The sequence below is a fragment of the Pan paniscus genome, chromosome 14 (genome assembly GCF_029289425.2).
Source record: "Pan paniscus chromosome 14, NHGRI_mPanPan1-v2.0_pri, whole genome shotgun sequence".
Taxonomy (NCBI): Eukaryota; Metazoa; Chordata; class Mammalia; order Primates; family Hominidae; genus Pan; species Pan paniscus.
This window is the reverse complement of record NC_073263.2, coordinates 32,020,816-32,046,233: the sequence shown is the minus strand read 5'-3', so window position 1 is coordinate 32,046,233 and position 25,418 is coordinate 32,020,816. Positions and strand designations below refer to the sequence as shown.

Here is a 25,418-nt window from a genome sequence, read left to right as displayed (position 1 = left end):
TGTTCCTGTGAAGATAGCCTGTCATTTTCTGGCTGATTTTAAGGCCTTCCCTTTGACTTTAATGTTTTGAAGTTTCATTATAATGTGTCTAGGTGAGGATTTTTTGTGTCTTTATCCTATTTTGGATTTGCTATATTTTTTTTGAATCTGTGGGATGGTGTATTTCATCAGTTTTGGAAATTTATCAGTGATAAATCTCTTCAAACATTGACTCTGTCTTATTTTCTCCTCTCTCTCTCTCTCACTCTGTGTCTCTGTCTCTCTCTCCGTCTCTCCCTGCACTTCCCTTCTCCTGAGGCTCCAGTTTTATGTCTGTTGATCTTCTCATTCTCCCTTCTGTCTCTTAATCTTCATTTTTTATCATTTTATTTCTTATTGCTGCTTTCTGGATATTTTCTGCAGATGTCTTTTTCCATTTACTAATTCTTCCATTAGCTGTCCTTAACTCACGACCTTAACTCATGACAAGGTTTTTTTCAGTAATTAATATTTTTTCATATTTATACATTTTGGGGATCCTTTTACTTTTTCTTTTTTTTTTTGCTTCTGAAGAAAAAACAAAATTTCATTGTTTTAATAATTACTGGCGGGGCGCAGTGGCTCACACCTATAATCCCAGCACTTTGGGAGGTCAAGGCAGGCGGATCACGAGGTCAGGAGATCGAGACCATCCTGGCTAACACAGTGAAACCCCATCTCTACTAAAAATACAAAAACAAAAAAAAAACAAAATTAGCTGGGTGTGGTGGCGGGCGCCTGTAGTCCCAGCTACTCAGGAGGCTGAGGTGGGAGAATGGCATGAACCCAGGAGGTGGAGCTTTGCAGTGAGCCGAGATCATGCCACTGCACTCCAGCCTGGGCGACAGAGTCAGACTGCATCTCAAAAAATAAATAAATAATAAATAATAAATAATTACTTCAAGATATGAAAACATTGATAACTAGATTTCCTTCACATATTTATCTTGGCATGTAGAGTACATATGGCCTATATTACCTTTTCAATAATATCATAACGTTCTTTTTTATTTTTTTTTTGAGACAAAGTTTTGCTCTTGTTGTCCAGGCTGAAGTGCAGTGGCATGATCTTGGCTCACTGCAACCTCTGCCTCCTGAGTTCAAGTGATTCTCCTGCCTCAGCCTCCTGAGTAGCTGGGATTATAGGCACCCGCCATCATTCCCAACTAATTTCTTTTTTGTATTGTTAGTAGAGATAGCGTTTCACCATGTTGGCCAGGCTGGTCTCAAACTCCTGACCTCAGGTGATCCATCCACTTCGGCCTCCCAAAGTGCTGAGATTACAGGTGTAAGCCACTGTGCCTGGCCAATAATATCATACCATTTTTCTACCCTTTGAATTCTGTCTTGTACAGTTGTACTCGCTTTTTTGTACTTCCGAAATCACCCATTATATTCATTCTCAGTTAAATCTCTATATACAACACAGAGAATTCTCAGACCTTCTGTGGCAAAATATTCCAGATGGGTTAATGTCTCCTGAACAAATAGAGAATCTTCTGAAAGCCTCTCATAAATCACTCTATCAGCCCCTTTGCAGTAGAGCCAGAGCTGTCCCATAAGGGTTCAGACAATTAGAGACATTCTTTTTCTATTACTAGAGAACTCCAGGACATTAAGAATTTCAAAAGCATTTTTCTCCCGTAGCTTCTGTGGTGACAGAGTATGGTGTTCTTGTATAAAGAACAAGCCATATTCTTTTGCTCCTTTCACTAAAGCTGCTTTGGCTGGGGAGGAAGCCTGGTAGATTATATTATTTCCATCTCTCAGGAATAACAGTGTGGCACACAGATAACAGGGTAAGAAATTGCGTTATATAGTTTTTTGTGGGATGGCCATTCTCAAAGTTCTCCAATAATTTGGGGTCATTAAATTCACAGGACTCTAGGATGGAAGAAGGTGTCTGACCGTAAATTACACCTGCAGTGGTACACTTCTTAAATGTCATAATATTCCTGTTTTATTAGAAAATAGATGTTTTACCTGCCCAAGTTCTTCATTGAGATTGAATGTTCTGGCCATGGCATAGACGTTATTTACTTTATAATGCATATCTTCATTCCAGTGTATAAGCTGGGCCTGAATATATTTCACAATTTTCCCACAGCAACCAGCAGACTAATGGGGATGAGGTTCTGGTACAAGATGATGAACACCAGTATGTCAGACAATGACTTGGGAGCTGGAATCAAGGACATGACCAAGAGCAGCAAGAACAAAAGGGAGACTGACACATTGATCACTTTCTCAACCTTTGATCTCTTGAGAGGTGATTTGACAGAATTCTGCATGAATTTTGTTTCAAATCCAGTGCAAACAACTATGCCAATAATCCGCTGAGTATTTCTCAGCTGTATACCTCTTAACAAGACCTGGTCAGGCCCAATTGGAACAGAGCTTTTACCACTTAGGCTCAAGGTTCCATCTAAGCTATGAAATGACGATTAGGTCTATTTTTCCAGATAGGCTGAACAAACGGTTTTCTGATTGCATTCAACCTGTTTCTGGCAAAGCCTGCTGTAGCTTTAGATCTGTCTCTCCATCCAGATTAGGCGTTGCTATATAACAATCAACTGAGGTTCACTGGAAGACATCAGGACTATGTCTATAGGAAGGAACTCCCAGTTCTTTGTATTAACTATTTTGTCTGCCATATGTCATTTACAATCTTCTATAACCTCTTTGGTCCCTGAAATCAGAGGCAAGAGAGTTGTATATTTTCCTGTTGGAGACACATCTGGAATTTGCTGCAGTACATTAATGAACAAGAAAGCATTGGCAGGTTTGGTAAATTGCAGATACAAAAACTCAGGGAGAAATGACCACATGCTGTACTTGGCCGTGCTGATGAAGTTTTTGCAGCAAATGGTTCTTAAGGGGGTCATTGATGTAAATGGTGCAGCCTTTTGGCCCTTGTAAGCCTTGCATAGTTCATAGCCAGGGCATCCTCTCCTCCACCTTCTGACTGCCCAAGGAGAAATGAGTAGATCTCAGACTGCTCAGCTGGTGTATGATAGTGGCAAGAGTACTATTGGTTACACATTCAAGTTCACTGGTAATCCCCCCAGGCAGAGCTCCCTGGCACAAGTGCTGGGGCTTGGTGTTCTTCTTCACTAAAGGCATGGCTCACAATCGTATGATAGTTGACTGCGGGTTGCAGAAATTTCCTTCAAGTAGCATCACTACTTTGGCTCAGTTATCAGTAGTAGTAACAGCAATCAAAATTAAAATGGTCTGTGTTCCCGCCGGGGCTGCACTCGAGCCCCATGGTCCTGCCACACCCACCTTGCACCACACTGCCAGGGGTACTTTTTCAACTTTATTTAGTTATTATTTAGAGTTTCTTATTCCCTACAGTCAATTTAGATGTATCTTTATAAATAGTGAATGTGCTTATTTTACATGCTGTATATCCACAGTACTTCAGGTCTGTTTTTGCTGTTCCTTGTTCATGGTTATATGTTTCCAATGTATTCTGTTATTTTTTGCTATGAGCTACTCATTTTTCTTGGAATTTTATTTGTATCAGTATTTTTGAGCCCTTGGATAAAAATAGATTTCTCCAGCAAGGATTATATTTACTTCGGCCAGGTGCCTGGCAGCAGTACCAGCCTGAGATCATTCTAAATTACTGGTCTGCAGTTTTCTAGACTAGACAGAGAGCAGCTTGTGAGGAATGGGTTGTGGTTCCAGATCCTTAGATGTGATGTTCCCTACCCTAATCCACTCAGTATCAGAATTCCATGTAATTTATTTTTCCTTGCAGTTCTGGTTGGAGGGTAGAGATAAGTTTCTGTTCACTTTTAGACAAAAGCAAAGAAGCCGTTTGAGGTCTCAGCTTTATTAGAGAGGGAATTGTTATTGGCCTGCTCCCTTACCCTGTTAACTTGTGCCCACAAAAAGCCCTAAGTTTACAAAAACCCTGAAGATCCAGTTCATCTGGTTTATCAAATGTTTTCAAAGGCAGCTGAGGTCAGCTGACCCTTCTGGGTTCCTGCCTTCAGGAATCCTGGGAATTCTGTAATTTTTCAGAAGCTCATCAGTGCATTTAGAAAATATTTCGAAAAAATGCTTAATCCAGGATTTAGTTGTTTTATCCTGTTACCTACTTACTACATTCCTGGAAATGTAATTCTCCTCAATACCATTTTAAGGTATCCAGATAGACAGAATTGCATGAAATATTTCACCTCTAACAAGATATATCATGCCTTTTGTATGAGAGGTTCTTGTTCTGTCTTTCCTGCCCTTCTCCCTTTGCCGTATTTTTCTTCTCCCCTTGCCGTATTTTTCTTATCTGTCTTCAACTTATTTTCATTGTAGTATATGTGCTTTCATAATGATATAGGAGGTAAGAAAGTACTTAGGCAGATAGTAGGGATATGGGAATCCTCGGTAAGGCTTTCCTTTTTAATGAAAAGCTGCCCCAAATTATTTTCCTTTCTAACGAAGAGCTGCAGACATAGATACTGGCAGTCGTGCCAATCATGTTCAAGATGGAGGCTCCATCTTCCCTTCTCTTTGTCAGCCACGTGTACAGAAAGAAGCAGACAACATGGCACTGATCAACTGGAATGTCCATTTGCATAATAAGATTAGGGTGGGGTAACCAGCCTTCCCTGTGCATTATGTAGACGTCATACCTGATTAAACCAATCTATGAGCCCTGTGTAAATCAGACACCGCCTCCTCAAACTGGACTATAAAACTTGGCACATTCGTGCTAGCCAATCCTTTTTCTGTTCGGAGACCCTCTCTTGGATGACCTGCTTTCTCTGCATGAGGAAGCTTTCTCTCTCTCTTCTTTTTCTATTTAACTTTCTGCTGCTAAACCCACTCCTCGTGTGTGCCCATGTCCTGAATTCTTTCTCAACCTTGACCAAAAATCAGGGTATATAGCCCAGACAACGGAGCTGTTTCAGTAAGCCACCATAAATCATTTCTTAAGTGAGTGTGCAGATAAATAATTTCTTTTTAATCTACATTTGCTCTGACCTGGGCAAGAACAGACTGAGGGCATTTATCTATAGTGCTGATTCTCAGCACTTTTGAATATGAGAATGCTTTGAAATGACAAATTTTAACAGTTTCTGCATGGTGACAGTATAATTTTAGTGTCCAGTGATGAAAAATATATAATAGAATGCTAAGTGACACTTTTTAATTAATCATAACCTCATCTATATAGTTACGTATAATATTAACACAGGTATATGTGACAGGTATTCAGTCTTTAGACATTTTTTATGCACATATGGATGCATGGATCATGTACAGTACTCCATTGTCAGCGGCCCACAGGAAGAAGATACTCTTTCAGATAATCCTTTAAATGCTACTTAAGTTTATTTAACTTTTTGTTAGCCATGTGACTTTTTTAAATCAAAGTAAATATAACACCACTAGCTCTTTTATCACATGGTCTATGGCTAAATCACATTTTTATTTTAGTGCGGTGGCTGGGGTGGAGTCTCACTCTGTTGCCCAGGCTGGAGTGCAGTGGCACGATCTTGGCTCACTGCAACCTCTGCCCCCCCAGGCTCAAGTGATTCTCCTGCCTCAGCCTTCCGAGTACCTGAGATTACAAGCACATGCCACCATGCCCGGCTAATTTTTTTTTTTTTTTTTTAGTAGAGACAGGGTTTCACCGTGTCAGCCAGACTGATCTCAAACTCCTGACCTCAGGTGATTCGCCCACCTCGGCCTCCCAAAGTGCTGGGATTACAGGCATGAGCCACTGTGATAGGCCGCTAAGTACATTTCTATCATATGTATTTGTATAATTGACCGTGACATTTTGTGGATTTGTTTGAATTTTTCCAACTTTTTATTAAGGAAAATCTGATATGTAAAGAGAAGTTAATATATATAATATAATAGTAATAATAAACTGTATATACCTTCTACCTACATTCAAAATCATTAACATTTTGCCATATTTGCTTTATAGATATATGTATATATGAATATCTATATAAGTTTACACATTTATTTACTTGCCGAACTATTTGAAAATAAGTTTTAGATAAGACCTTTCACTCCTAAGTGAAGGCATTCCTAAAGAATAAAGGCATTTTCTTTCATAACCATGATACCCTTATTATATGCAAGCAAATTAACAAAAATTCTATAATAATTCAAATTTCTGCCATTGTCACAAAACTATTTGTAGTAAGCAGAATAATGCTTCCCCTGTACCCAAAGGTAGCCATGTCCTAATCCTCTGAACCTCTGACTATCTTATCTTACATGGCAAAGGGGAATTAAGGTTGCTCATCAACTGACCTTAAAATAGTGAGATTATACTGGATTATCTGGTGGGCCCAGTGTTATCACAAGGGTCCTTAAAAGTGGATGATAGAGGCAGAAAAACAGAGTTAGAGGGAAACGTGACTATGGGAGAAAGGCACAGAGAGAGACAGTGTTGCTGGATTTGAAAATGGAAGAATACAAGCCAAGGAATGTCAGTGGCCTCTGGAAAAGAGACTGGAAAGGACAAGGAAATGGATTCTCTCATATACCTTTCAGAAAGGAACCTATCCCAGCTGAAACCTCGATTTTAATCCAGTAAGACCTGTTTTGGACTTCTGACCTATAGAATTATAAGATAATAAACTTGTATGATTTTAAGCCACCAAATTTGTGGTGACTTGTTACACAGTCACTTATTACAGCAGCAATAGAAAATGAATACACTGTTTTTTATAGCTTTATTTTTTTTCTCCCCAAACTAGGATCCAGTCAATGTTCACACCTTGTGTTTAGTTGATTGTTATCTTTGGTTGTTTTTAAAAATAAATTTGATAATGTATTTGATTTAACCTATCAAAATATTATTTCAACATATAATAAATATTTAATTTTTTTTTTTTTTTTGAGACGGAGTCTCCTTCTGTTGCCCAGGCTGGAGTGCAGTGGTGCGATCTTGGCTCACTGCAATCTCTGCCTCTTGGGTTCAAGTGATTCTCCTGCCTCAGCCTTCTGAGTAGCTAGGATTACAGGTGCCCACTACCTTGCCCAGCTAATTTTTTGTATTTTTAGTAGAGATGGGGTTTCACTATGTTGGCCAGGCTGGTCTCGAACTCCTGACCTCAGGTGATCTGCCCACCTCAGCCTCCCAAAGTGCTAGGATTACAGGCGTGAGCCACCGCGTCTGACCAATATTTTTAAAATTATTAATAAGTTATTTTACTTTTTAAAAATCATACCCTTTGAAATCCAGTTTAGACTTACAACACATCCCAATTCAGACTAGCCACATTTCAAGTGCTTAGTAGGTACATATTAATAATGGCTATTGTATTTGATAGTGCTCTACATATTTGGGAATTGCTTTACTGTCTAAAAGGCACTTCTAGCAGGAGGGATGTCTGCCAGGCTATTTTCATTCTCATTGAAAGTGCTGGCTAAGAGTGGCAGACTAGGAGTCAGGAGATGGGTTCCTCACCTAGGCTCAGCTAGCTTCATCTCACGGGTGTGACCTTTCTGGAGCTTGATTTCTTCATCTTCAGAATACAAAACTTTGAATAGGCCATATTTGAGGCCGAGCTCTAGGCCAGGTGGCATATCTGTTACTCTAGGGAGGAGCTTTTCAGGTGTTTTGGATACCTTTGCTTTGATCAGTGCCAGCAGGTGATGAACGTGCCTTCCTTGGTCAGCTGTTTAGACTTCCCTTGAGTGTGAGGGGAAAAAAAAGAAACTGTTCTTCATGCTTACCAGTGGCATTATATATGAAGAAAAATAACCAGCACAGCAAAAAGGAAGTGTTGCACTTTCAGCCACTGATTCTGCAGTACCAAATAAGTAAGAACCAGAAAGTGGAATCTTCTTAGTATTGACGTTTCTCTCTCTCAGTGACTGACTCAGCATTTCTCTATTTTTTTAGACTATATTTTTAGGACAGTTTTAGGTTTATAAAAAACTTGAGCAGAGTACAGAGAGTTCCCATATGACCTCCTCTTGGTCACTTGTGATGTGAACAGTCCTCCACCTTTTTTTATTAATCTGCTCATTACGATGTTGTCTTTGTTAAGAGTTCAGGCCAGTTGTCTTATAGACCATCCTATTTTTCTGGATTTATCTGATTGTTTTCCTCATGGTGTCATTTAACATCTTCTAGCCTTTGCATTTCTTGTAAAGTGGAAGTTAGGCCTAGAGAGAGGCTTGATTAAATTCAGGTTAAATATTTTGGGCAAGAATAGTTCATGGGTGATGTATTTTTATTCTTCTTAGATATCATTTTGTGAGGTTGTGCTGTCACACCCAGTGTCAGTTTCCAGCCTATGCTGAGGTCTGAAGGGAGTGGGTGGATGGGCAACAAATAGCTGAAAGAACACTCAAGGGGCTGTAGGCAGTGAGTATGGCTTTATTCAGCAGCTCTTTCATCAGCAGCTCACTCGCACTAGCTCTCTCATCAGCAGCTCTCTCGCAGCAGCTCTCTCACACTGCTTTTATCTTGACTGTCGGCTCCAGCTCTGCAGCTCCTGCCACTCCCACACACAGCTGCATTCCCTGGCCTACAAGGCAGGCTTTCCCTTACAGGGTTAGCAGCTTAACTCTTTCTCTGGGTGCAAGACGAGCCGAGCCTTGGCTCCCCCTTGTCCGCCTACAAGATGGACAACTCTGGCTCTCTCTCTGTCTTTCTCCGGGTGCGCCCGCACAAGGCCTATGCACGGTGACAGCAGGGCAGTTATACCTTTCTCAAACAATACTGGCTCCGAGCCCAGTATGAGCTTACACAAACAGGTTATATAACAAGTGGAGTATGCACCTGCACCCTAAACTCACTGAGTCATTCTGGCCCAGAGGTCCACCTTGGCCTATTCCTTGACCAGAGCACATCCATATACCTTACATTTCACCCTCTAGGCCAAGAGAGATAGGTTTTGGGCACAGAGGCCCAATAAACACACATAGGCTTCATACACAAGCCTGACACATAAGCTTTGGGCATGCAGGCCTGATACACAGGTTTGGCACATAGGCCCCAGGTCCAACACATACATAAGCTTCTGGACACACAGGCCCATTACATACATAAGCTTTGATAAACTGCCTAGCTATTAGTGCAGATTACTGTAGGTGTCACCTCCTTGGTGATCATCATTCACATTGCACTGAGTTCAGCCCATTGGCTACTTTGCCTGCACCTGGTTTCAAACCATATGGTGTCAGTACTAGGCTAGACTGTGACAGCAATCCAGGCAGCAGTAGCACCCCAGCTAGACCTATCTGTGTTCCCTGCCCTATTAAGAATGGGAGGATGTTCTTCCTAACAGTGAAGGCTTAGGGTCTAGGGGTACTTCAGGCCCCATGGCCTTATCTTGCATGAGGACTACAGGTGCCAAGACCTCTTGTAACACTGCAGCTAAGGTACTTGTACTCAGCATACTCCGCTGTTCTAAGGAGGTGCTACACTTTGCTAAAGTGGATATCTACGCCATCCCATTCTGGGGGCTTGTTACCTATGAATGCACCCATCCTGCTATGGGGTAAGTCATCTGTCCTGCCATGCTCTCATTAGCCTGAAGGGAAGCATATATAGCTGCTAACTGCTTCCCTATCAGAGTATGAGAGCTCAGCTCCCTTCCATAGTTGGGACTAAAAGCATACTGTCACTCCCAAGTGCCTCATGCATTGATATAGGCCCTAGCCAAAGCTATCTGTGGTCACATGCACATCCAGCTTAAATGAGCACCCCTGGTCAACTACCCATAGGGCTTATGTCTACCGAATAGCCTGCTTGGCTATTGGAAAAGGCTGCCTCAGTTTCATTATCCCAATCCCAGGCAAGAGGGGCATTCCTGCTTTTAAACCTGTAAAAGAATCAGAGGTTAGCATAACATCATTAATAAGACTATGACACCACCGCAACACTGTGAAAGTCCATTGTCGCCCTCCCATGAAGGCAAACTGTTCCTGGCTGTCTGGAAAAGAAGTCCCAGTTCCATTGTCAAGCGGTCCATCAAGTCTGTGACAGACAGCACAGCTGCCAAGCTGTGCAAAACATCCACCCCCAGAATGCATTTAGGCACTGGGGAGAGATACACAATGCATAAGCAGAGAGCCAAGCGGCTGATGGCAAGGTGCAAAGATACAGGTCTCACTTTCACTGACTGGCTTTCATAGCCATTAATTGATGCAGCCCTACCCAGAAACTTATACGTGTTCAGGGACCAGTGGATTGCCAAGTCCACATGTGGCTGCGGTGGTCCAGTGTCCCTCTGAGCAAGGCACCTCAGCCAGTTCCCTCATCAAACAGAAAAGTCTTTACACTTCCACTTGACTGCAGCAGGTACTCCCTAAACTGGAACACTTAGGCAGGACTGGGCTGTACAGTAACATCCTTCTCCCGATTGAGTTGCACCAAGTCTATACTTGACTTTCATCGTCTGACAGTCTCTGGTACTTCTCTGGACCAGCATCAGTCCACACTTTAATTAAAAAAGCCAGCTTCTCCATCTTGGAGGCAGAGCAGGAAATGTGTCAGCTCCTTCGTCTCAGAGACGGAATATCAGGCAGGGAGGGGACCCCCCCAGACGCTGCCGACATTACTTGCCTAACTCCCACAACTCAATGGGGGTGGGGGTCCCTAGGCCTACCTTTGGGGCCCAACAGCTGCTTATGCTCTATTTTCTGGCAGACCACTGGGTGAGCCTGCAACCAAGGTTCTTCCTCCTCCCTGCGCTGCATCCCACAGGGACTGGGCATGTATGTCCTGCAGCACAGTCATAAACACCCATCTGACTCTGCTGACAAAAGTATGTACTTTCTCGGTGCTGTGCACTTCCAGGTGCTTCAGTTCCATCTCCACACTCACAGGGGACCTGTCCACTGCCACCCATGTCTCCACTGGAGCCCATCCATGCAGCACAGCTGCCACCAGTTACCACAGCCCATGCTGCAGCCACATTGCCGACCTGGGAGTCTTGTGGGCTGAAGACCCATTCATCTCATTCTGCCGAGGACTACACCAAATGTCAGGTTCAGGGTCAGGTTCCAGCCCATGCTGAGGTCCAAAAGGAAGGGGTGAATGGGTGACAAATGGCTGAAAAGAACACTCGGGGGACCGTAGCAGTTGAATATGGTTTTATTCAGCAGCTCTTTCATCAGCAGCTCACTCACACTAGCTCCTCATCAGCAGCTCTCTCACAGCAGCTCTCTTACACTGTCTGCCTTTATCTCAGCTATCTGCTCCAGCTCTGCAGCTCCTGCCAGTCCCACACACAGCTGCGTTCCCTGGGCTACAAGGTTGGCTCTCCCTTACAGGGTTAGCAGCTTAACTTTTTCTCTCTCTGGGCACAAGCCAAGCTGGCTCTCCCCTGTCTATCTATAAGACAAACAACTCTGGCTCTCTCTCTTTTCTCTGGGTGTGCAGGGCATCAGCAGGGCAGTTATACCTTTCTCAAAGAATAGTGGCTCCAAGCCCAGTATGAGCTTACACAAACAGGTTATGTAACAAGCAGAGTATGCACCTGCACCCTAAACTCGCCGAGTCGCTCTGTCCCAGATGTCCAACTTGGCCTATTCCTTGACCAAAGCACATCCATGTACCTTACATGTGCCCATCACTTCCAGTATATTGGAATACATTTGGATCCTGATTCTGTCACATCAGCTGCTACTCCTTTCTCTCATTTGAAAATATGATAAACTACCTCTTTACTTTTGTTATTCGCTTTACCAATGAAAATATTGACAGAACAAAGGAAAGAGAGTATCAACTCTTTGGCTGCCTTATCTTACAATGTCTGGGACACAGTAGCACTCAAATATTTGTTAAAATAAATTTTCACTGCTTTTTTCTTGAAATTACCTTTTCCTTCAACTTATAAAATATTCCTCTTTTCATATCCTACCCTTATTTTAATTTCTTTTTTTTTGTCTCTTTTTGCACTAATGACCTCTTCAATGTTGTTTCCAATGTTCTATTCCATGCTCTCATCTTCTTTCTTCCTTAACCCTGAGGCCATCTCAAATGTGACTTCAATCCCACTTCTTTGCTGTCTCCTGTAACTTTTTCTTTAGCCCCTACTTCCTACCTGGGATATGAATGCATATCTCTCACTGCCTGTTTGACATTTCCACTTGTGAGTTTAAGGGCCTCCTGAAACTGAGCATATCTAAAAGCAAATGCATTATTTTCCTTTTTTTATTTTTTTGAGACAGTCTTGCTCTGTTGCCTATGCAACAGAGCAGTGGTGCAATCTCGCCTCGCTGCAACCTCTGCCTCCCAGGTTCAAGTGATTCTCCCACCTCAGCCTTCTGAGTAGCTGGGATTACAGGCACCTGCCACCATGCCCAGATAATTTTTGTATTTTTATTAGAGATGGGGTTTCGCTATGTTGGTCAGGCTGATCTCAAACTCCTGACCTCAGGTGATTCCACCAGCCTCGGCCCCCCAAAGTGCTCGGATTATAAGCGTGAGCCACCATGCCTGGCCTACGTTATTTTTCAATTTACTATAGCCCTCAATTTTTTTTTCATTATTACCTATATTAATGTTATAACTAACCTAGTGGTTGTCTGGATCTTGATTCTTTTGTCTCTAGAATAATGCCCTCTCTCGGCCAGGCACGATGGCTCACGCCTGTAATCCCAGCACTTTGGGAGGCCGAGGCAGGCAGATCACTTGAGGTCAGGAGTTTGAGACCAGCCTGGCCAACATAGCGAAACCCTAAAAATACTCTACTAAATACATCTCTACTAAAAATACAAAAATTAGCTGGGCATGGTGGTGCTCGCCTATAGTCCCACTTATTCAGGAAGCTGAGGCAGGAGAATCACTTGAACCCAGGAGACGGAGGTTGCAGTGAGCTTAGATTGTGCCACAGCACTCCAGCCTGGGTAACAGAGGGAGACTCTGTCTCAAAAAAAAAAAAAAAAAAAAAAAAAATGCCCCTCTCTCATAATAACAACCAATTTCCAAGACTATAAATTCTACTTCCAGTGTCTTTCAAATCAGCTAGTATTTCTTCATCTTCACGTTATCTCTAGCAGATATATTATTAATAGGTTAAATCATATGAAATTGTTAATTCTTAACTATTTTTGATCTATGAGAATGGCCATTTTATATCAACCTAATAATTTATCTAATTTTACTACATCAAGTTTGTGTTATTTTATCTACAAGGATATTGATAGAGATTATTTAAAATGCCTTACTAAAATCTCTTATCTGCCAATATTCAGGACTTTATCAAAGAAGGAAATGAAGTAACTTTCAGGTCTTAGTGTGAATCTATGTGAGTTCTTAGGGAAGACTCCCTTTTCTACTTAAAAATATATTTATTACAACATGTGTCATATAAAAGAACATGTAAGATGCAGCTATTTGGTTAAAGACTAATAATAAAATGGATATCTATGTTACCACTACCCAGGTTAAAAAATAGAAGATTATATATAACTAAGAAGACCCTTGCTAGTCACAGGCCCTTCCTTTTTTCCTAAAGGAAGTCGCTATCTTGAGTTTTGTATTTGTTGATCCCTTCCTTTTCTTTATAGCATAAACCCAAACAATATAGGGTTTAGGCTTGCCAGTTTTGAACTTACTATAAACTCAATCATGGTGTGGGTATTCTGTTACTAGGTTCTTTTTTTTCTTTTTTTTTTTTTTTGAGATGGAGTCTCTGATTTCGGCTCACTGCAACCTACACCTCCTGGGTTCAAGGGATTCTTGTGCCTCAGCCTCTGGAGTAGCTGAGATTACAGATGCCTGTTACTATGCCCAACTAATTTTTGTATTTTTAGTAGAGATGGGTTTTCACCATATTAGCTAGGCTGATCTTGAATTCCTGACCTCAAGTGATCTGCCTGCCTCGGCCTCCCAAAGTCCTGGGATTATAGGGGTGAGCCACCACGCCTGGCCTCTGTGACTAGCTTATTTTGCTCAATATTGTTTTTTAGCCATATTAATGCAGATATTAGTAGTTCATTTATTTTCACTACAATATCATATTCCATTTTATGAACATAGTATAATTTGCTTATTCGATCTATTGATGGATAGATGGGTTGTTTTCAGATTTTTGCTACTCTGAAGAATGCCCTGTAGCCATGTGCTGGAATTTCTTTAGGGTAGTAGTTTTTAAATTGTAGGATGTGACCAATTAGAGGGCCATAAAATCAATTCGGTACATTGCAACCAGCACATTGAAAAATATAACAGTCTCACATACCTAGCAGTTAAGAAACAAAACTAGGCCAGGCGTGGTGGCTCATGCCTATAATCCCAACACTTTGGGAGGCCGAGGCGGGTGGATCATGAGGTCAGGAGTTCGAGACCAGCCTGACCAACATGGTGAAACCCTGTCTCCACTAAAAATACAATAATTAGCCAAGAGTGGTGGTACGCGCCTATAATCCCAGCTACTCAGGAGGCTGAGGCAGGAGAATCGCTTGAAGTCAGGAGACAGAGGTTGTAGTAAGCCGAGATCATGCCATTGTACTCCAGCCTGGGTGGCAGAGGGAGACTTTGTCTCAAAAAGAAACAAAACTAAAATAAATATGCATTTTCCATTTTATATATGCATTATAGTTTTACATATGCTTTTACAGTGTGCATTACATATACAGTATATTATGGGAAAATATTGTTTTGTGAAACTCTTTTTGTGGCTGTGTGTATGACTGTGTGTATTGAGAAAGGCTATAAAATAAATTTCTTATTTTGATTAACAGTCAAAAAAGTTTTAAAGTTGCTATGTTCTCATTGTGGGTCCATCAATATGGATTTATAAATCATATTGGGGTTACCTAAGAGTAGGATTGCTGAGTTTTAGGGTGGTAACCTGTTTGGTTATTTTACATAATAATCATAATGTTTTCCACAGTGATTGTGCTTTTTTATACCCCCACCAACTGTGAAGAAGAATTTTTTCTAGATTCGGGCTGGGCGCAGTGCCTCACACCTGTAATCCCAGCACTTTGGGAGGCTGAGGCCAGTGGATCACAAGGTCAGGAGTTTGAGACCAGCTTGGCCAACATGGTGAAACCCCGTCTCTACTAAAAATACAAAAATTAGCTGGGCGTGGTGGCAGGCACCTGTAATCCCAGCTACTCTGGAGGCTGAGGCAAGAGAATCACTTGAAACCAGAAGGCAGAGGTTGCAGTGAGCCGAGATTGAGCCCCTGCACTCCATCCTCGGTGAAAAAACAAAACTCTGTCTAAAGAAAAAACAAACAAACAAGAATTTAGATTCTTGTTAACACTTGGTATTGGATGATTTAACAATTTTGTTAATCTGGCAGACATGAAATTTTATCTTATTGTGGTTTTAATTTGTATTAGTTTTATTACTAATGAGGTTGGTTTTTATTTCATGTATTTTGGACCATTTGTATGCCTTTTTATGACTTTTACTTATTTTGCTATTTAGTTATTTTATCGTTATTGATTTGTAGGATTTCTTGATGTACTTTTGTCAGTCAGTAGTCTATATCTAGTAAGGAAGACAGAATACACTCTAGATATTTCAAATAGGGGGATTTAATATAAGGAATTGGTTAGAAAGTCATTGGAATGGTTGGAGAAGCAAAAAGTGGATGTTAAGTTTCCAAAACCTTGATATATGCAAGAAGCTGCAGTTATTCCTAGTGCTAGAAGAGAGAAATAGAAAATGAGGTTACCCAGAACCCATGATTATTGTGCTGTTGAGGCTTCTCCTGTTGGACGTGAGCTTTCTCAACAGCAACTCAGGAGCCTTCACTTGTGTGTTGCAACAACTCTGTTGGAATTGCCATCAGAAGCCAGAAAAAAACACAAACATATTTTCCCCCTCTCACTTCCAGTGTCCTACCAATAATTTCTATTGGTAGAACCTAGGAAATGAGCTGGCAAGAGAACCTGCAGCAGGGATTATAATTAACATCTTCATTTGTAACAATCCAGTTAGAATTTACCAACTTAGTTTCAATTACATACAACAACTTTTCTCATATATCTCTGTTCCCTCCATTAGATTGTTGTTGTTGTCACAAATTACATCTTTATGCATTGTGGTCCATCAGTATGGATTTATAAATATTGTTTTATGTAGTTGTCTTTTAAATCATGTGGAAAAAAGACTTACAAAGCATATATTGACTTTTATATTTAACTATGTTAGTCTTTTTTGTTGTTGTTGTTATTTTTTATTTCTTCCCATGGATTTGAGTTACTATGCAGTGTCCTTTTATTTCAGCCTGAAGAATTCCCTTTACCTTTTTTTTTTTTTTTTTTTTTTTTTTGGTCATGGGCAGGTAGGGCCATTCTACTAGTAGTGAACTCTCTTGGTTTTTGTTTGTCTGCGAATATCTTAATTTTTCCTTCATTTCTGAAGGATAGTTTTACTGGATATACAGTTCATGGTTCACAGAATTTTTCTCTCAGCACATTGAAATGTCAACCCACTGCCTTCTGACCTTGGTAGTTTATGGTGAGCATTCAGCTCTTAATCCTAACACTGATCTCTTATAAGTGCCCTTTTTTTTTTTTTTTTTTTGAGACCAAGTCTTGCTCTGTTGCCCAGGCTGGAGTGCAATGGAGGGATCTCTGCTCACCGCAACCTCTGCCTCCCAGGTTCAAGCGATTCTCCTGCCTCAGCCTCCCAAGTAGCTGGGATTCCAGGTGTCTGCCACCATGCCTGGCTAATTTTTGTATTTTTAGTAGAGATGGGGTTTCACCATGTTGGCCAGGCTGGTCTTGAACTCCTGACCTCAGGTGATCTGCCTGCCTTAGCCTCCCAAAGTGCTGGGATTATAGCCGTGATCCACCCCACCTGGCCTATGTGCCCTTTCTAATCTTCTAAGACTCCCATTATGCTTAGGTTGGTGTACTTGATGGTGTCCCGTAGTCTCTTCAGCTCTTCTCCACTTTTCTTCATTCCTTTTTGTTTGTGACACTTAGACTGCATAATATCAGTTGCCCTGTCTTCAAATTCACTGTTCTTCTGCCTGCTCAAGCCTGCTGTAGAACCCCTTCTACTGGATTTTTTATTTCAGTTGTTACACTCTCCAACTCTAGAATTTCCATTTGGGTCTCTTTTGTACTTCCATCTCTTTTTGTTTGTTTTTGAAATTTTTTTATTAATGTATAATATTTGTATATTTTATTTATTTATTTTTGAGACAGAGTCTTGCTCTGTCACACAGGTTGGAGTGTAGTGGTGCAATCTCAGCTCACTGCAGCCTCCGCCTCCTGGGTTCAAGCAATTCTCCTGCCTCAGCCTCCCGTGTAGCTGGGATTACAGGCATGCGCTGCTGTGCCTGGCTAATTTTTTTTTTTTGGTTGTTTGTTTGTTTGCTTGTTTGTTTGTTTTAGTAAAGACAGGGTTTCACCATGTTGGCCAGGATGGTCTTGATCTCCTGACCTTGTGATCCGCCCTCCTTGACCTCCCAAAGTGCTGGGATTACAGGTGTAAGCCACTGCACTGGCCAATATTTGTACATTTTAACGGGGGTATTTGTAGTATTTTGTTACATGCATAGAATGTCTAATAATCAGTCAGGGTATTTAGGGTATCCATCACCTTAAGTATTTATTTATATGTGTTGGGAACGTTTCAAGACCTGTCTTCTAGCTATTTGGAAATATAAATACATTGTTTTTAACTATATAGTCACCCTACGCTGCTATGAAACATTGAAACTTATTCCTTCTATCTAACAGTATGTTTGTGCTCATTAACCAACCTCTCTTCATCCATTCCACACCCCACCCACTCACCCACACACAGACCCTCCTCAGCCTCTGGTAACTATCATTCACTTTCAACCTCCATGAGATCAGCTCTTTTAGTTTCCATGTATGAATGAGAACATGTGATACTTGTCTTTCTGTGCCTGATTATTTCACTTAACATGACCTCCAGTTCCATTCATCTTACTGGAAATGACAGGATTTCATTATTTTTTCTATGTCCAAGTAGTATTGTGTATATATACCACATTTTCTGTATCCACCCATCCATTTATGTACACTTAGGTTGATTCCATGTTTTTGCTGTTGTGAATAGTGCTGCAATAAACATGAGGGTGCACGTATCCGTTTAATATAATGATTTCCTTTCCTTTGGATAAATATCCCGAGGTGGAATTGCTAGATCATATGGCAGTCCTGTTTTTAGTTCTGTGAGAAATATTTATATGGTTTTCAATAATGGCTGTGCTAAATTACATTCCCAACAACAGTGTATGAGAGTTCCTTTTTCTCCATATCCTCCCCAGCATATGTTATTTTTTTTTGTCTTTTTAATAACAGTCATTCTGTGGCCAGGTGTAGTGGCTCACACATACAATGGCAGCACATTGGGAGGCCAAGGTGGGAGGATTGCTTGAGCCCAGGAGTTCAAGACCAACCTGGCAACATAGTGAGACTCTGCCTCTACAACAACAACAAAAATTAGCCAGGCATGACGGTGCACACCTGTAGTCCTAGCTTGTCAGGAGGCTGAGATAGGAGGATCACTTGAGCCCAGGAGTTCAAGGCTGCAGTGAACTATAATGACACCACTGCCACTCCAGCCTGGGCAACAGAGTGAGACCCTGTCTCTAAATAATAATAATAGCCGTTCTAACTGGGGTAGAATGATATCTCATTGTGGTTTTGATATTCATTTCCCTGATGGTTAGTGATATCAACCATTTTTTCATAGACCTGTTGGCCATTTGTATATCTTCTTTTGAGAAATGTCTATTTAGATCCTTTGCCCACTTTTTAATGAGATTGTTGTTTTTTCTTTGTTTTGCGTTTGGGTTGCTGTTGTTTGAGTTCTTTGTATATTTTGGATATTAGTCCCTTGTCATAAGATTAGTTTGCAAATATTTTCTTCCATTCATCAGGTTGTCTCTTCATCTTGTTGATTGTTTCCATTGCTGTGCAGAAGCTTTTAAATTTAATTAAGTCCCATTTATCTACTATTTTATTTTGTTGCCTCTGCTTTTGAGGTCTTAGCCATAAATTCTTTGCTTAGACCAATATCCTGTGGTGTTTTCTTCTGGTAGTTTTATAGTTTTGGATCTTATGCTTAGGCCTTTAATCCATTTGGAGTTGATTTTTTGTATATGGTGAGATTTGACTTTTCTATAGGGGTCTAGTTTCATTCTTCTGCATATGGATATTCAGTTTTCCCAGCACCATTTTTCAAAGAAGGTGTCCATTCCCTAATGTATGTTCTTGGTGCCATTGTCAAAAATCATTTGGCTGTAAATACATGGATTTATTTCTGGGATCTCTATTCTGTTCTATTGGTTGATATGTCTATTTTTATACCAATATCATGCTGTTTTGGTTACTATAGCCTTATAAGTCAGGTAGTGTGATGCTACCAGCTTTGTTTTTTATTTTTATTTTTTGTTCATTTGTTTGTTGTTGTTATTTTGCTCAGGATTGCTTTGGCTATTCAGACTCTGTTTTCGGTTCCATGCAAATTTTAGAATTGATTTTTTTCTATTTCTTTGAAAAATGTCATTGGTATTTTGATAGGGATTACATTGAATCTGTAGGTTGCTTTGGGTAGTATGTTCATTTTAATAGTATTAAGTTTTATAATCCATGAGCATGGTATGCCTTTCCATTTTGTGTGTATGTGTTATCTTCCATTTTTGTGTGTGTAGGTATTATAAATGGAATTGCCTTTTTCATTTCTACTTCAGATATTCCACTGTTGTATATAGCAATACCACTGATTTTTATATGTTGATTTTATGTCTTGCAACTTTACTGAATTTGTTTATCAAATTAAGAATTTTGTGGTAGAGTCTTTAGGTTTTTCTAAATACAAGATCATGCCCTGTGCAAACAAAGACAATTTGACCTCCTCTTTTTCAATTTGGATGCTTTTTATTTCTTTCTCTTGACTGATTGCTCTGGCTAGGACTCTCAGTACTGTATTGAATAGGAGTGATGAAGGTGAGCATCCTTGTCTTGTTTCAGTTCTTAGAGGAAAGGCTTTCAGCTTTTCCCCATTCAGTATGATGTTACTTAAGAGTTTGTCATATTGGTCTTTTTTATGTTGAAGTATGTTCCTTCTGTGCCCAGTTTTTTGAGAGTTTTTATCATGAAGGGATGTTGGATTTTGTCAAATACTTTTTCTGCATCTGTTGAGATGATCATATGGTTTTGTCCTTCATTCTGTCAATGTGATGTGTCATGTTTATTGATTTGTGTATGTTGACCCGTGTTTGCATCCCTGAGATAAATCCTACTTGCTTATAGTGTATCATCCTTTTGATGTACTGTTAGATTCCATTTGTTCATATTCTGCTGAGGATTTTTGCATCTGTGTCCATCAGGGATACTGACCTATAGTTTTCTTTTTTTGCTGTGTCCTTGTCTGATTTTGGTATCAGGGTAATCCTGGCCTTATAGAAAGAGTTAAGGACAATTCCCTCCTCTTCATTTTTTTTGGAATAGTTTTAGGAGAATTGCTTTGGGTAGTATGTTCTGATCAATGAGCATAGGATGTTCGTTATAAGTTTGGTAGAATTTAGCAGTAAAGTTATCCAGTCCTGGGATTTTATTTGTTGGGAGAGTTTTTATTACTGATCCAATCTCATAACTCATTATTGGTCTGTTCAGGTTTTTTATGTCTTTTTGATTCAATATTGTAGGATGTATATATGTCCCAGAATTTATCCATTTCTTATGGAATTTCTACTTTGTTAGCATATAGTTTTTCATAACAGTCTATGATGATCTTTTGTATTTCTGGTGGTATCATTGTTATGTCTCGTTTTTCATTTCTGATTTTGTTTATTTGGATATTCTTTTTCCTTGGTTAGTTTAGCTAGTGTTTAATTTTGTTTATCATCTCAAAAAAAAACACTTTTTGTTTCATTAATCTGTTGTTTTGTCTTTTTTTGATCTCTGTTTTTTTACTTCTCTGATTTTTAATATTTCTTTTCTTCTATTAATTTGGGGTTGGCTGTTTTTGCTTTTCTATTTCCTTGAGGTGCATCATTAGATTGGTTATTTGAAATCTTTCTAGTTTCTTAATGTAGGCATTTATTGCTATAAAATTCCCTCTTAGCACTGTTTTTGCTGTATCCCACAGGTTTTTGTAGTTTGTATTTCCATTTTCATTTGTTTCAAGAAATTTTTTGATTGGCATCTTAATTTTGTTGACCCAAAGGTTGTTGAGGAGCATATAGTTTAATTTCCATGTGTTTGTACAGTCTCTAAAGTTCCTCTTGTTATTGACTTCAAATTTTATTCCATTGTTGTCTGAGAAGATACTTGATATGATTACAGTTTTTAAAAAATTTGTTGAGACTTATTTTGTGGCCCAACATGTGGTCTATCCTGGAGAATGTTATGTGTGCTGATGAGAAGAATGTGTATTCTACAGCTATTGGATAAAATGTTCTGTAGATATCTGTTAGGTCCATTTGGTCTAAAGTGCAGTTTAAATCTTATGTTTTTTGTTAATTTTCTGTGTAGGTGATCTACAAGGCTGAGAGTTGAATGTTGAAGTCCCCAACTATAATATTATTGTTCTAGAGTCTATCTCTCCCTTTAGATCTAATAATATTAGCTTTATATATCTGGGTGCTTTGATGTTGGGTGCATACATATTTAGCATTATTATATCCTATTGCTAAATCAGTCCATTTGTCATTATATAATGACCTTTTCTGTCTCAGACTTAAAGTCTGTTTTATCTAAGTATAGCTACTCCCACTTGCTTTGGGTTTCCATTTGCATGGAATGTCTATTTCCATCCTTTACTTTCAGTCTGTATGTGTCTCTACAGGAGAAGTGAGTTTCTTGTAGGCAGCATGTGATTGGGTAATTTAAAAAATCAATTCGGCCGGGCACAGTGGCTCACGCCTGTAATCCCAGCACTTTGGGAGGCTGAGGTGGGCGGATCATGAGGTCAGGAGATTGAGACCATCCCGGCTAACACGGTGAAACCCCGTCTCTACTAAAAAATACAGAAAAGTAGCTGGGTGTGGTGGCGGGTGCCTGTAGTCCCAGCTACTCGGGAGACTGAGGCAGGAGAATGGCATGAACCTGGGAGACAGAGCTGACAGTGAGCCGAGATCATGCCACTGCACTCTAGCCTGGGCGACAGAGCAAAGACTCCGTCTCAAAAACAAAACAAAACAAAAAACAAAACAAAACAAAACAAAACAAAAAACAAATCAATACAGCCAGTCTGTATCTTTTAAGTGGAAACTTTAATCCATTTACATTTGAGGTAATTATTGATATGTAAGGACTTATTCCTGTCATTTTGTTCATTGTTTTCTGGTTGCTTTGTATATACTTTGTTCTTTTGTTTCTCTTTTATTGTTTATCTTTATGGTTTGGTGGTTTTCAATAGTAGTAACATTTGAATCCCTTCTCTTTTTCATTTTTGTGTTTGCTCTACCAGTGAGTTTTATACTTTCATGTGTTTTCATGATGGTAGATACTGTCCTTTCACTTCCATGTATAGGACTTCTTTTAACGTTTCTTGTAGTGCCAGTCTAGTCGTGATGAATTGCCTCAGTTTTTGCTTTTCTGAGAAAGACTTTATCCTTAATTTTTGAAGGATAACTTTGCTGGGTATAGTATTCTTGGTTGATAATTTTGTTTTTCTTTCAGCACTTTGAATATATCATCCATTTTCTCCTGACCTATATAAGGTTTCTGCTGATAAATCCACTGTTAATCTGATAGGAGTTCCCTTATATGTAACTAGATGTTTTTTTCTTGCCATTTTCAGAATTGTCTCTTTGACTTTTGACAGTTTGGCTATAATGTGCCATGGAGAGCTTTTTGAGTTACATCTATTTGGGTTTCCCTGAGCTTCCTGTATCTAGATGTCTAAATCTCTTGCTAGACATGAGAAATTTTCAGCTACTATTTCATTAAGTAGGTTTTCTGTGCCTTTACTCTTCTCTTTACCTTCTAGAACTCTCCAAATTTGTGTATTTAGTAATTTCATGATGTCCCATATGCCAAGTAGGTTTTGTTCATTCTTTTTATGTATTTATGTATTTATTTATTTATTTAGTTGTTGGTTTGATTTGTTGTTGTTGTTGTTTTTGAGATGGAGTCTCGCTCTGTTGCCCAGGCTGGAGTGCAGTGGCGTGATCTCAGCTCACTGTAACCTCCACCACCCAGGCTTAAGCAATTCCTGTGCCTCAGCCTCCCAAGTAGCTGGGACTACAGGCATGAGCCACCATGTTTGGCTAAGTTTTTGTATTTTTAGTAGAGATAGGGTTTCACCATGCTTTGGCCAGGCTGGTCTTGAACTCCTGAGCTCAAGTGATCCACTCACCTCAGCCTCCCAAGGTGCTGGGATTGTGGGCATGAGCCACCACACCCAGCGTATATATTTATTTTTTAACTTTGTCTGACTGGGTTATTTAAAAAGACTTGTCTTTAAGTTCTGAGATTCTTCCTTGTGATAGCTCTAGTTTATTATGGAAGTTCTCAAATGTATTTCTTGTTTCAGTCATTGAATTCTTCAGTTCCAGGATTTCTGTTTGGTTCTTTTTTATGATATCTATCTCTGGTGAATTTCTCATTCATATCTTGAATTGTTTTTCTGATTTCCTTGTATTATTTATCTGCGTTCTCTTGTATCTCACTGAGCTACTTTGATTATCATTATTTTGAGTTCTTTTTCTGGAATTCCATAAAATTATTTTCCACTGGAATCTATTGCTGAAGAATTATTATGTTCCTTTCGAGTTGTCATATTTCCTTGTGTTTTCATGTTTATTTTTTCCTTATGTTGATATCTGCACATCTGGTATAACAGTCACATCCAAATTTTTGGCTATGCTTTTATAGGGGAAGACTTCTTCCTAAGGATGTATCTATGGTGTTGGTTGGGTAGGACACTTTAGCTTTTATTCTGGGTGCATGAAGTCATGCAGTTTCCATATGATTTCTTCAACTGTAAACAGCATCTGTGGTGTTTGTGGTTTTCTCAGTGGATTAGGCTGAGTTTGTTAGTGGAAGTTGTGATGAGGTTTACTGTGGAAGGGGATGCAAGTCCTCAGTCCTCAGGCCCAAGTGGTGGCACTGACAGGCTGAGTGTGCCTATCCTTGGGCCTCTGGGTGGCATATATGAGCACCAGTGTTAGTGGGTCCCAATATGATGATTCTTCAGCTTCTAGGCACTTGCTCAGGTGCCAGGAGTAGCAGCAGTGAACCAGGTAGGGGGATTGGTTCTTGGTCTCCTGGGCAATGTGCTTGTTTGGGTGATGGCAGCCGTGGTGGTGGGACAACCATCAGGCTCTGAAGTAGTATATGTTTGTGTTAGCATTGGCTGTGACAAGCTGGGTGGGCCAGTCCCCAGACCTCCAGGTGGGACATTTGAGTGGGTGCTGGCTGTGTTGGTAGTGGCAGACAGGGTAAGCCTGTCCTCAGACTCTGAAGAGGAGTGCAGAGATCCCGCCAGTGGTGGATAGGGTGGGGCAATCCTCAGGCCCCAGGGTAGTGGGCTTGGGCACTGGTGGGGAGGCAGTGTTAGGCTGAGCAGGCCTGTCTTTTGTAGTGCCAGTAGTATGCTGAGGCACCAGCTGTAGTGGGCAGGGCAGGGTGAGCCCCAGGCCCCTGGTGGAATGCTTAGGTGGTTGCAAAAGTGTTGAGAGTGCGGGGGTTTGGGACAGCTGAGGGACCTGTCCTCGGCATGTGCCAGTGTGCTGTGACCTTGCTGCTGAAGAGGGCGGGATTACTGCCTGTAGTACGTGCTTTGGCCCCTGCAGCAGCAGTGGCAGCTGCAATGGGCAGCGGCAGAGTCTGATCTCAGGGCTTGTGCACATCAGCCCTGCTGCTGGGAGAAATGGGGTTGCTGTCTGTGGTGGCTGCCCCAGGTAGGCAGTCTCAGGTTCTAGAAAGCACACACTTTAGTTCCCTTTGTCCTGGGGGCAGCCTCCCCAGTGTGGAACACTGCGCATGCCCCAGGGTGCCGCACACTATATGTGCTAGAGTGCTGAGTTCCCTGCTACTCCCCTGGGTTTAACCAGCATTGTGCTGCTACAGCCCTCTGGATAGATGTGGGGGGATATTTCTAGTGATAGCAGCATGCAGCCTGGCATGGACTAGGCTCTCAAAATAGTGCCATGCTGCTGCTGCTTAGGAGTTGTAGGACAGTGGGACCTGGTGTGAGCTCCCTCTCTGGAGCAGTGCTATCAGGTCATCTCCAGGCAGCTCCCTGCAGTAGTCTCAGGGCTTACAAGGGTCGAGGGGTTTTCTCCTGGCCCAGGTTGCAAGAGTCTGTGGTCATTGACCCTTTCTCTGTACTGGGAAGCTTCTCTGGGCTCCCACCTGATTCCAGCTGAGCTGGTAGCCTTGCCTCCTGCTCCTTCTGTGCCTTAGGTGTTTCCTATAATTTCTCTGTTGAAGTCCAGTGTTCTCTCTTAAATGCTCTATTCAGAGTGTGATTATCTACTTGTTATTTTGAGTCTTCTTTATGG

At 40.7% G+C, this 25,418-nt stretch overlaps 1 protein-coding gene across 3 annotated transcripts in view; it reads left to right on the top strand.

The window, feature by feature from the left end:
- N4BP2L2 (NEDD4 binding protein 2 like 2) overlaps nucleotides 1–25,418 on the top strand; it is a 108,588-nt gene that overhangs the window by 60,527 nt on the left and 22,643 nt on the right. The gene's annotated exons all lie outside the window — the stretch shown is intronic.